This window comes from Coturnix japonica, chromosome 23 (genome assembly GCF_054131305.1).
Source record: "Coturnix japonica strain WE chromosome 23, WE-NBRP24, whole genome shotgun sequence".
Classification (NCBI taxonomy): domain Eukaryota; kingdom Metazoa; phylum Chordata; class Aves; order Galliformes; family Phasianidae; genus Coturnix; species Coturnix japonica.
Window position 1 is genome coordinate 72,041 of NC_140685.1, and position 10,460 is coordinate 82,500.

Here is a 10,460-nt window from a genome sequence, read left to right on the forward strand (position 1 = left end):
TGATGTGGGTCAGATCTATGGGTCAGCAGCTGCTGTGGGTCTGATGTGGGTCAGATCTATGGGGCAGGAGCTGCTGTGGGGCTGATGTGGGTCAGATCTATGGGGCAGGAGCTGCTGTGGGTCAGATCTATGGGGCAGGAACAGATGTGGGCCTGATGTTGGTCAGATTTATGGAGCAGGAGCTGCTGTGTTGCAGATGTGGGTCAGATCTATGGGGCAGGTGCTGCTGTGTGACATATGTGGGTCAGATCTATGGGGCAGGATCTGCTGTGGGGCTGATGTCGGAAAGATCTATGGGGCAGGAGATGCTGTGGGGCAGATGTGGGTCAGATCTATGGGGCAGGAGTTGCTGTGGGTCAGATCTATGGGGCAGGAACAGATGTGGGCCTGATGTTGGTCAGATTTATGGAGCAGGAGCTGCTGTGTTGCAGATGTGGGTCAGATCTATGGTGCAGGAGCTGCTGTGGGGCAGATGTAGGGCATATCTATGGGGCAGGAGCTCCTGTGAGGCTGATGGGTGTTAGATCTATGGGGAGGAGCTGCTGTGGTGCAGATGTGGGTCAGATCTATGGGGCAGGAGCTGCTGTGGTTATGATCTATTTGGCAGGATCTGCTGTGGGGCAGATTTGGGTCAGATCTATGGGGCTGGAGCTGCAGTGGAGATGATGTACGTCAGATCTATGGGGCAGGAGCTGCTGTGGCGCTGCTGTGGGTTAGATCTATGGGGCAGGAGCTGCTGTGGGTCATATCTATTGGGCAGCAGCTGCTTTACATATGATGTGTGTCAGATCTGTGGGGCAGGAGCTGCAGTGGGGCTAATGAGTGTCAGATCTATGGTGCAGGAGCTACTGTGGGGCTGATGTGGGTCAAATCAATGAGGCAGAGCTGCTCTTGGGAACATGTGGGTCAGATCTATGGGGCAGGAGCTGCTGTGGGGCTGCTGTGGGTTAGATCTATGGGGCAGGAGCTGCAGTGGAGATGATGTACGTCAGATCTATGGGGCAGGAGCTGCAGTGGGGCTGATGGGGGTCAGATCTATGGGGCAGGAGCTACTGTGGGGCTGATGTGGGTCAAATCAATGGGGCAGAGCTGCTCTTGGGAACATGTGGGTCAGATCTATGGGGCAGGAGCTGCTGTGGGGCGTATGTGTGTCAGATCTATAGGGCAGGAGCTGCTGTGGGTCATATCTATTGGGCAGCAGCTGCGTTACATATGATGTGTGTCAGACCTATGGGGCAGGAGCTGCTGCGGGGCTGATTTGGGTCAGATCTATGGGTCAGCAGCTGCTGTGGGTCTGATGTGGGTCAGATCTATGGGGCAGGAGCTGCTGTGGGGCTGATGTGGGTCAGATCTGTGGGGCAGGAGATGCTGTGGGTCAGATCTATGGGGCAGGAGCTGCTGTGGGGAACATGTGGGTCAGGTCTATGGGGCAGGAGCTGCTGTGGGACAGAAGTGGGTAAGATCTATGGGGCAGGAGATGGTGTGTGGCAGATGTGGGTCAGATCTATGGGGCAGGAGCTGCTGTGGGGCTGATGTGGGTCAGATCTATAGGGCAGGAGCTGCTGCGGGTCATATCTATTGGGCAGCAGCTGCTTTACATATGATGTGTGTCAGATCTATGGGGCAGGAGCTGCTGTGGTGCAGATGTGGGTCAGAGCTATGGGGCAAGAGCTGCTGTGTGGCAGATGTGTGTCAGATCTATGGTGTAGGAGCTGCTGTGGGGCTGTTGTGGGTCAGATCTATGGGGCAGGAGCTGCAGTGGAGATGATGTACGTCAGATCTATGGGGCAGGAGCTGCTGTGGGGCTGCTGTGGGTTAGATCTATGGGGCAGGAGCTGCTGTGGGGCTGATGTGGGTCAGATCTATAGGGCAGGAGCTGCTGTGGGTCATATCTATTGGGCAGCAGCTGCGTTACATATGATGTGTGTCAGACCTATGGGGCAGGAGCTGCTGCGGGGCTGATTTGGGTCAGATCTATGGGGCAGGAGCTGCTGTGGGTCTGATGTGGGTCAGATCTATGGGGCTGGAGCTGCTGTGGGGCTGATGTGGGTCAGATCTATGGGGCAGGAGATGCTGTGGGTCAGATCTATGGGGCAGGAGCTGCTGTGGGGAACATGTGGGTCAGGTCTATGGGGCAGGAGCTGCTGTGGGGCAGAAGTGGGTAAGATCTATGGGGCAGGAGATGGTGTGTGGCAGATGTGGGTCAGATCTATGGGGCAGGAGCTGCTGTGGGGCTGATGTGGGTCAGATCTATAGGGCAGGAGCTGCTGCGGGTCATATCTATTGGGCAGCAGCTGCTTTACATATGATGTGTGTCAGATCTATGGGGCAGGAGCTGCTGTGGTGCAGATGTGGGTCAGAGCTATGGGGCAGGAGCTGCTGTGTGGCAGATGTGGGTCAGATCTATGGTGTAGGAGCTGCTGTGTGGCTGTTGTGGGTCAGATCTATGGGGCAGGAGCTGCTGTGTTTAAGATCTATTTGGCAGGATCTGCTGTGGGGCAGATTTGGGTCAGATCTATGGGGCAGGAGCTGCAGTGGAGATGATGTACGTCAGATCTATGGGGCAGGAGCTGCTGTGGGGCTGCTGTGGGTTAGATCTATGGGGCAGGAGCTGTTGTGGGTCATATCTATTGGGCAGCAGCTGCTTTACATATGATGTGTGTCTCATCTATGGGGCAGGAGCTGCTGTGGGGCTGATGTGGGTCAAATCAATGGGGCAGAGCTGCTCTTGGGAACATGTGGGTCAGATCTATGGGGCAGGAGCTGCTGTGGGGCTGATGTGGGTCAGATCTATAGGGCAGGAGCTGCTGTGGGTCATATCTATTGGGCAGCAGCTGCTTTACATATGATGTGTGTGAGATCTATGGGGCAGGAGCTGCTGCGGGGCTGATTTGGGTCAGATCTATGGGTCAGCAGCTGCTGTGGGTCTGATGTGGGTCAGATCTATGGGGCAGGAGCTGCTGTGGGGCTGATGTGGGTCAGATCTATTGGGCAGGAGATGCTGTGGGTCAGATCTATGGGGCAGGAGCTGCTGTGGGGAACATGTGGGTCAGGTCTATGGGGCAGGAGCTGCTGTGGGGCATATCTATTGGGCAGCAGCTGCTTTACATTTGATGTGTGTCAGATCTATGGGTCAGGAGCTGCAGTTGGGCTGATGTGTGTCAGATCTATGGGGCAGGAGCTACTGTGGGGCTGATGTGGGTCAAATCAATGGGGCAGAGCTGCTCTTGGGAACATGTGGGTCAGATCTATGGGGCAGGAGCTGCTGTGGGGCTGATATGGGTCAGATCTATAGGGCAGGAGCTGCTATGCGACAGATGTGGGTCAGATCTATGGGGCAGGAGCTGCTGTGGGGCTGATTTTGGTCAGATCTATGGGGCAGGAGCTGCTGTGGGGCTGATGTGGGTCAGATCCTTGGGGCTGAAGCTGCTGTGGGTCATATCTATTGGGCAGCAGCTGCTTTACATATGATGTGTGTCAGATCTATGGGGCAGGAGCTGCTGTGGGGCTGATGTGGGTTAGATCTATGGGGCAGGAGCTGTTGTGGGGCTGATGGGGGTCAGATCTATGGGGCAGGAGCTACTGTGGGGCTGATGTTGGTCTGATCTATGGGGCAGGAGCTGCTGTGCGACATATGTGGGTCAGATCTATGGAGCAGGATCTGCTGTGGGGCTGATGTGGGAAAGATTTATGGGTCAGGAGATGCTTTGGGGCAGATGTGGGTCAGATCTATGGGGCAGGAGTTGCTGTGGGCCATATGTCGGTCCGATCTATTGGGCAGGACCTGCTGTGGGGCGCATGTGAATCAGGTCTATGGGGCAGGAGCTGCTGTGGGTCAGATTGTCATGGTTTAATAATGTTGTAAATTTGCTATCAGTATTCCACATCATAACATCATATAAAGCATGGATAATTTTACTGAATCTGCATCTTACAGAAGAAGACTACATTTCCCAGAGAGCAACACGATGGGTCACGGGACCTGGACTCTATATTAACTCTGTCGCAGAACAGACTGACGTCTTTCGAGTTCTGGCGTTCAGGGCAGTGTGTGGGAGCCTTCAGCCGTTCGCCCAGATTCACAGTAGGCCTCTCGGTTACGGGACTCATTCTCTCTCCTATTTTGTTTAATTCATTAGCTCAATTTTCAATTGTATTGTATTCTATTGTGTTATCCTGTATTTCGATATAGTATTTAGTAAATAAGTGTGCCTCCTTACAACGTTGCCGCTGTTTTCTTTTCTTAATTAACTTTTTCTTTTCGGCTGAGGGCCCTTCAGGAGCCCACGGCACTTGTCACGGACGCAGGTGGATTTTTCGTTCAAACCGTGACAGATTCGGTAGCAGAGGATGGTTCCATTGTTGCAGCCACCCCCATAAGGCATTTGCCACCATCCATGAATCAGTATAAAGATGAAGCATTGGCCACCTCTCCCGTTCAGCCACATCTAAAGCCAGCTGAACAGCCTTTACCTCTGCAAATTGACTTGATTCTCCTTTACCTTCAGTGGCCTCTGCAACTTGTTGTGTGGGGCTCCATACAGCAGCTTTCCATCTGCGATGCTTCCCTACAATACGACATGATCCGTCTGTGAATAGGGCAAATTACTTTTCGTTTTCTGGTAGCTCATTGTATGGTGGTGCCTCTTTAGCACGTGATACCTCTTCTGTAGGTGGTGTTTCAATTTTTTTACTCTCAGGCCAGTCCATGATCACTTCTAGAATTCCAGGACGGCTGAGTTTTCCCATTCCAGCTCGTTGAGTAATTAATGAAATCCACTTACTCCAAGTGGCATCAGTAGCATGATGGGTGGAGGGAACCTGTCCTTTAAATATCCAGTTTATTACTGGCAAGCGAGGTGCTAGAAGAAGCTGAACCTCTGTCCCAACTACTTCAGAAGCAGCCCGAACCCCCTCATACACGGCTAAGATCTCCTTCTTAGTCGGAGTGTAGCGCTCCTCAGACCCTTTATATGCTTGACTCCAAAATCCTAGGGGTCGGCCTCGGATCCTCACATCCTGCCCCGTCCGTACTGGCCCCAAGGCCACGGCACGGGCTATTTCTTGTTTTCTCTGCTCAAAAGCCTGCTGCTGCTCAGGACCCCATGAGAAATTCTTCTTCTTCTGTGTTACCTGATAGAGGGGGCTCACTATGTGGCTGTAGTTTGGGACATGCATTCTCCAAAAGCCCACTACTCCCAGAAAAGATTGGGTCTCTGTCTTGTCGGTGGGCGGAGACATAGCAGTGATTTTGTCAATCACATCTGCTGGGATGTGACGACGTCCATCTTGCCATTTTATACCTAAGAACTGGATTTCCTGGGCAGGCCCCTTCACCTTGCTGCGCTTAATGGCAAAACCAGCTTTCAAAAGAATTTGGATTATCTGTTTCCCTTTCTTGAAAACCTCTGCTGCTGTATGGCCCCACACTACAATATCATCAATATACTGCAAGTGCTCAGGAGCATCACCCTGTTCCAAAACAGCTTGGATCAATCCATGGCAAATTGTTGGGCTGTGCTTCCACCCTTGAGGTAAACGGTTCCAGGTGTACTGAATACCTCTCCAGGTAAAAGCAAACTGTGGCCTACATTTTGCAGCCAATGGGATGGAAAAGAAGGCATTAGCAATGTCAATGGTGGCATACCACCTAGCTTCTTTTGACTCCAGTTCATACTGGAGTTCTAGCATGTCTGGTACAGCAGCACTTAATGGAGGTGTGACTTCATTCAGGCCACGGTAATCTACCGTCAGCCTCCATTCCCCACTGGTTTTACACACTGGCCATATGGGGCTGTTAAAAGGCGAGTGAGTTTTGCTAATCACTCCCTGATTCTCTAATTGGCGAATTAGCTTGTGAATGGGGAGCAATGAGTCCCTATTGGTGCGGTACTGCCGTCTGTGAACCACTCTGGTGACAATTGGTACCTCTTGGTCTTTTACCTGGTGCAACCTCCCAGCACCCGCTGGGAGACCCGGCGCTTGCTGCGTTGCTTCCATCCTCCGTTCGGGGGGTTCCGTGCGCCGGCGCCGGCGCGTGGAAAAGGGGGTGTGCAGCTGGTCACGCGCGGGCGCGTGCCAGGCCCCCTTTCGCCCGGTTTTTCCCCATCCATCCATCCATCCATGCATCCACCTTCCCGCTTCGTGGCGGCGCGGGGTAGACCTGGGCGACCATCCATCCGCTCGATCGGCCGGTGCAGTTTCCCGTCCGTGCCGCGGGTAGACGTGTCGGCAGTAGCCGCGCGTCACGCAGCTGTGTCAAGCGGTAAGGGTACGACGAACGGCCAGCCGCCCCCCGAACCGACCCGACCCGACCGCTTCCGCCGTTGACCCTCCCTCGCGCCCGCCCGCAACCTCTCCTCCCCTCCCCTCCCCTCTCCTCCCCTCCCCTCCCCTCCCTTCCCCTCCCCTCCCCTCCCCTCCCCTCCCTTCCCCTCCTCTGCCCTCCCTTCCCCTCCCCTCCCCTCCCCTCCAATGTGGTGTTATTTAAATTTATTAAAATTCATTTAAATTTATTAAAAATAGGTAGGGTAGACCTGGGGTCCGGCATTCGAGCTCGGGCATCCTCGCGCACGACCGTCTCCGCCGTTCGTCCACCCTCGGGCACGCTTGCTTCCTCCATTATTGTGGTGCGGTTTTTTTTTGTTTTTTTTTTTTTTTTAAATATTTTTGTTTCTTTTAATTTTTTTTCCTATTTTTCTCCTTTTTTCCCCATTTTTTCTTTTTTTTCCCTTTTTTCCCGTTTTTAAATATTTTTTTCTTTCTTTTTTTTTTAAATTTTCTTTTCCCCATATTTCCTTATTATTTTTTTAGTTATTCATGCAATTATTAATATTGCTCTTCCGCACCCCCATCTTTTTATTACTTTTATTTTATTTTATTTTATTTTACCGTGACATTTTACGATCTATCTGTACTTTTTCACACCTTCTTCTCTTCTACTTTTCTTTGACTTCTGCCTTCCCTTCCCTTCCCTTCCCTTCCCTTCCCTTCCCTTCCCTTCCCTTCCCTTCCCTTCCCTTCCCTTCCCTTCCCTTCCCTTCCCTTCCCTTCCCTTCCCTTCCCTTCTCTTCTCTTCTCTTTCTCCTCGTCGCCCGCGCGTGAGTATGCCCGGCCCGGCCTGGACCGGCACGGCCTCTGTCACGAAGAAGGGGTTCGCTTGCGTGGCCGAGGAGGGATGGGGGGGTCCGCGACGGGGTTGCGGGTATGCGGGTAGACCTGGCTGCCGGCCGGCGCCTGATCTTCCCGGCCCTGCGTCCGTCCTCCACCTTCCCCCCCCCGGTCCACACCGCATGAGCGGGAACCCGACCCGTACCCGACGGCGGCCCGCCTCCGCCTGCCCCCACCCTGGCCCTCGCCCACAACCCGCCCTCTCCCAGATGCATCTCGCCCGACCGGCCCGCGACCGTGCTTTTTTATTTGTTTGTTTGTTTGTTTGTTCAGTCACTCGCTCGGTTATTTGTTTGGACCTGATTGGCCCGTTTGGTTTTTTTCTTTTCTTTCCTTTTTCCGCCGGGGTGCTCCTGACGGCTCGGCCCAATGGCGGCTCGACTCGGCGACCGGAGCCCGCCAAAATGCCTCGCCGCCCCCCAGCCCCGCCGCCGCCACCGCCACCACCGCCACCACTGCCACCACCGCCACCACCTCCTCCTCCCGACGAAAATCCTACATACCGTTCCACCTCATCTGCCGGCTGGGAGAGAGGCTAGGCGCGAACCCCGCGGGGGACGCGGCCGCCTCCCGCCGGCCCACCTCTCGCCGCTGCCGTCTTCCCGCCGCTCTTCCGCCATCCCTCACCACGCGGCCTGCCCGCAGTCCGGATATCCGGCCCGAACGGACCCCGGTGGGCGGGGCGCGCGCACCCGCCCACGCTCTTCCTGCAGAGCCGGGGAGGCGAGGGGGGCTGGGCGGCTTTTTCAAACTCTAAAAAAGTGGAAAGTAAAGAAGAACCCACGAGAAAAACAAACAAACAAATAAACAAACAAACAAACAAACGGAAAATAATAAAACCGAGAGGGCACGTGGGGGCACGGACAAACGATCGAACGGACCAAAGTACGAACGAGCGGACGAACAAACACGCAGACAAAAGGGCAAAACCGCGGTGGCGGTGGCGGGACGGCCAGCTTCAAGCAAGGTCGAACCGAGAAGCCCGGGTGCGCCCCGACCCGGCGAACAGCGGCCGGCTCGTATGTGCACCCTGGTCGTTCCACGGCTTCGGCCGAGTGGCGTCTCCGTGGCGCCTCCGGTGCTCCGGCACGGTCAACACGGCTCGACCCCTGGCCATCGCGGCTTGAGTGCGCCGGCACGGTCCAACGTCTCCCAGCGGGATCCGTTCGGTTCGGACGTTCCGCGGTGGCGTCCAGCGGTCTCAGCCGCGGCGGCTCAAGTGCGCCGGCACGGTCCAGCCTCTCCCGGCAGGCTCCGCTCGGCTCAGACGTTCCGCAGAAGTGGCCAAGTGTCGCTCTCGTGGTGACTCCTCTGCGCTGGCACTGTCTACCCGGCTCCAGGCGTCTCCGGAGGGTGGGGGGAAGCGGGGGGGGGCACGGCGTCGGGGGCTGGGCGTCGCTTCCCATGCTGCTCGACTAGGTCGGCACGGTCTACCCGGCTCCGAGCGGGCCGTGGTGCTCGGCGGCGGGGGCCAGAGGTCGCTGCCTAAGCGTCTCGACTAGGTCGGCACGGTCTACCCGGCTCCGAGCGGGCTAGGGTGCTCGGCGTCGGCGGCTAGGCGTCGCTGCCCATGCGGCTCGACTAGGTCGGCACGGTCTACCCTACTCGGTGCGTGCGCGAGGGCTCGGCGGCGGTCGCTAGGTGTCGCTGCACGTCTGCCAGCCCGTCCGTCAGCGACCTCTAGCGTCCGCGGCGGAGCAGGGTAGACCGTGCCGACGTGAGCCGGGCGCCGCTCAGCGACCCCTGGCCGCCGCCGCATGAGCTTCGGTCCGCTCGGAGCCGGGTAGACCGTGCCGACCAACTCGAGCCGGACGTGCAGCGACCGCTGGCCAGCGCGGAGGCTCCTGTGCGCTGGCACGGTCCAGCCTCTCCCGGCGGGTTCCGCTCGGCTCGGACGCTCCTCGGCGGTGTCCGGCGATCTGAGCCGCGGTGGCTCGAGTGCGCCGGCACGGTCCAACCGCTCCCGGAGGGTTCCGCTTGGCTCGGACGCTCCTCGGCGAAGTCGGGTGATCTGAGCCGCGGCGGCTCGAGTGCGCCGGCATTGCACAGCCTCTCCCGGCGGGCTCCGCTTGGCACGGACGTTCCTCGGCGGCGTCCGGCGATCTGAGCCGCGGCGGCACGAGTGCGCCGGCACGGTCCAACCGCTCCCGGCGGGCTCGGCTCGGCTCGGACGTTCCGCGGCAGCGTCCGGGGGGTCTCAGCCGCGGAGGCTCGGGTGCGCCGGCACTGCACAGCCCCTCCCGGCGGGCTCCGCTCGGCTCGGACGTTCCTCGGCGGCGTCCGGCGATCTGAGCCGCGGCGGCTCGAGTGCGCCGGCACGGTCCAACTGCTCCCGGAGGGTTCCGCTTGGCGCGGACGCTCCTCGGCGGAGTTGGGCCATCTGAGCCGCGGCGACACGGTCCAGCCTCTCCAGGCGGACTCAGCTCAGCTCCGACGTTCCGCGGAAGTGGCCAAGTGCCGCTCTTGTGGCTGCTCCGCTGCGCTGGCACTGTGTACCTGGCTCCGAGCGTCTCCGGGGGGGAGTAAGGGGGGGGGAGAGTAGGGGGTGGGGGGGGGCACGGCGTCGGCGCCTAGGCGCCGCTGCCCATGCGGCATGACTAGGTCGGCACGGTCTACCCGGCCCCGAGCGGACCATGGTGCTCGGCGGCGGAGGCTAGGGGTTGCTGCCTATGCGGCTCGGCTAGGTCGGCACGGTCTACCCGGCTCCGAGCGGGCCGTGGTGCTTGGCGGCGGCTGCTAGAGGTCGCTGCCTATGCGGCTCGACTAGGTCGGCACGGTCTACCCTGCTCCGTGCGTGCGCGAGGGCTCGGCGGCGGTCGCTAGGTGTCGCTGCACGTCTGCCAACCCGTCCGTCAGCGACCTCTAGCGTCCGCGGCGGAGCAGGGTAGACAGTGCTGACGTGAGCCGGCCGCTGCTCAGCCACCCCTGGCCGCCGCTGCATGAGCTTCGGTCCGCTCGGAGCCGGGTAGACCGTGCCAACCAACTCGAGCCGGACGTGCAGCGACCGCTGGCCAGCGCGGAGGCTCGTGTGCGCCGGCACGGTCCAGCCTCTCCCGGCGGGCTCCGTTCGGTTCGGACGTTCCTCGGTGGTGTCCGGGGGGTCTCAGCCGTGGCGGCTCGAGTGCGCCGGCACTGCACAGCCCCTCCCGGCGTGCTCCGCTCGGCATGGACGTTCCTCGGCGGCGTCCGGCGATCTGAGCCGTGGCGGCTCGAGTGCGCCGGCACGGTCCAACCGCTCCCGGCGGGTTCCGCTCGGCTCGGACGCTCCTCGGCGGAGTCGGGCGTTCTGA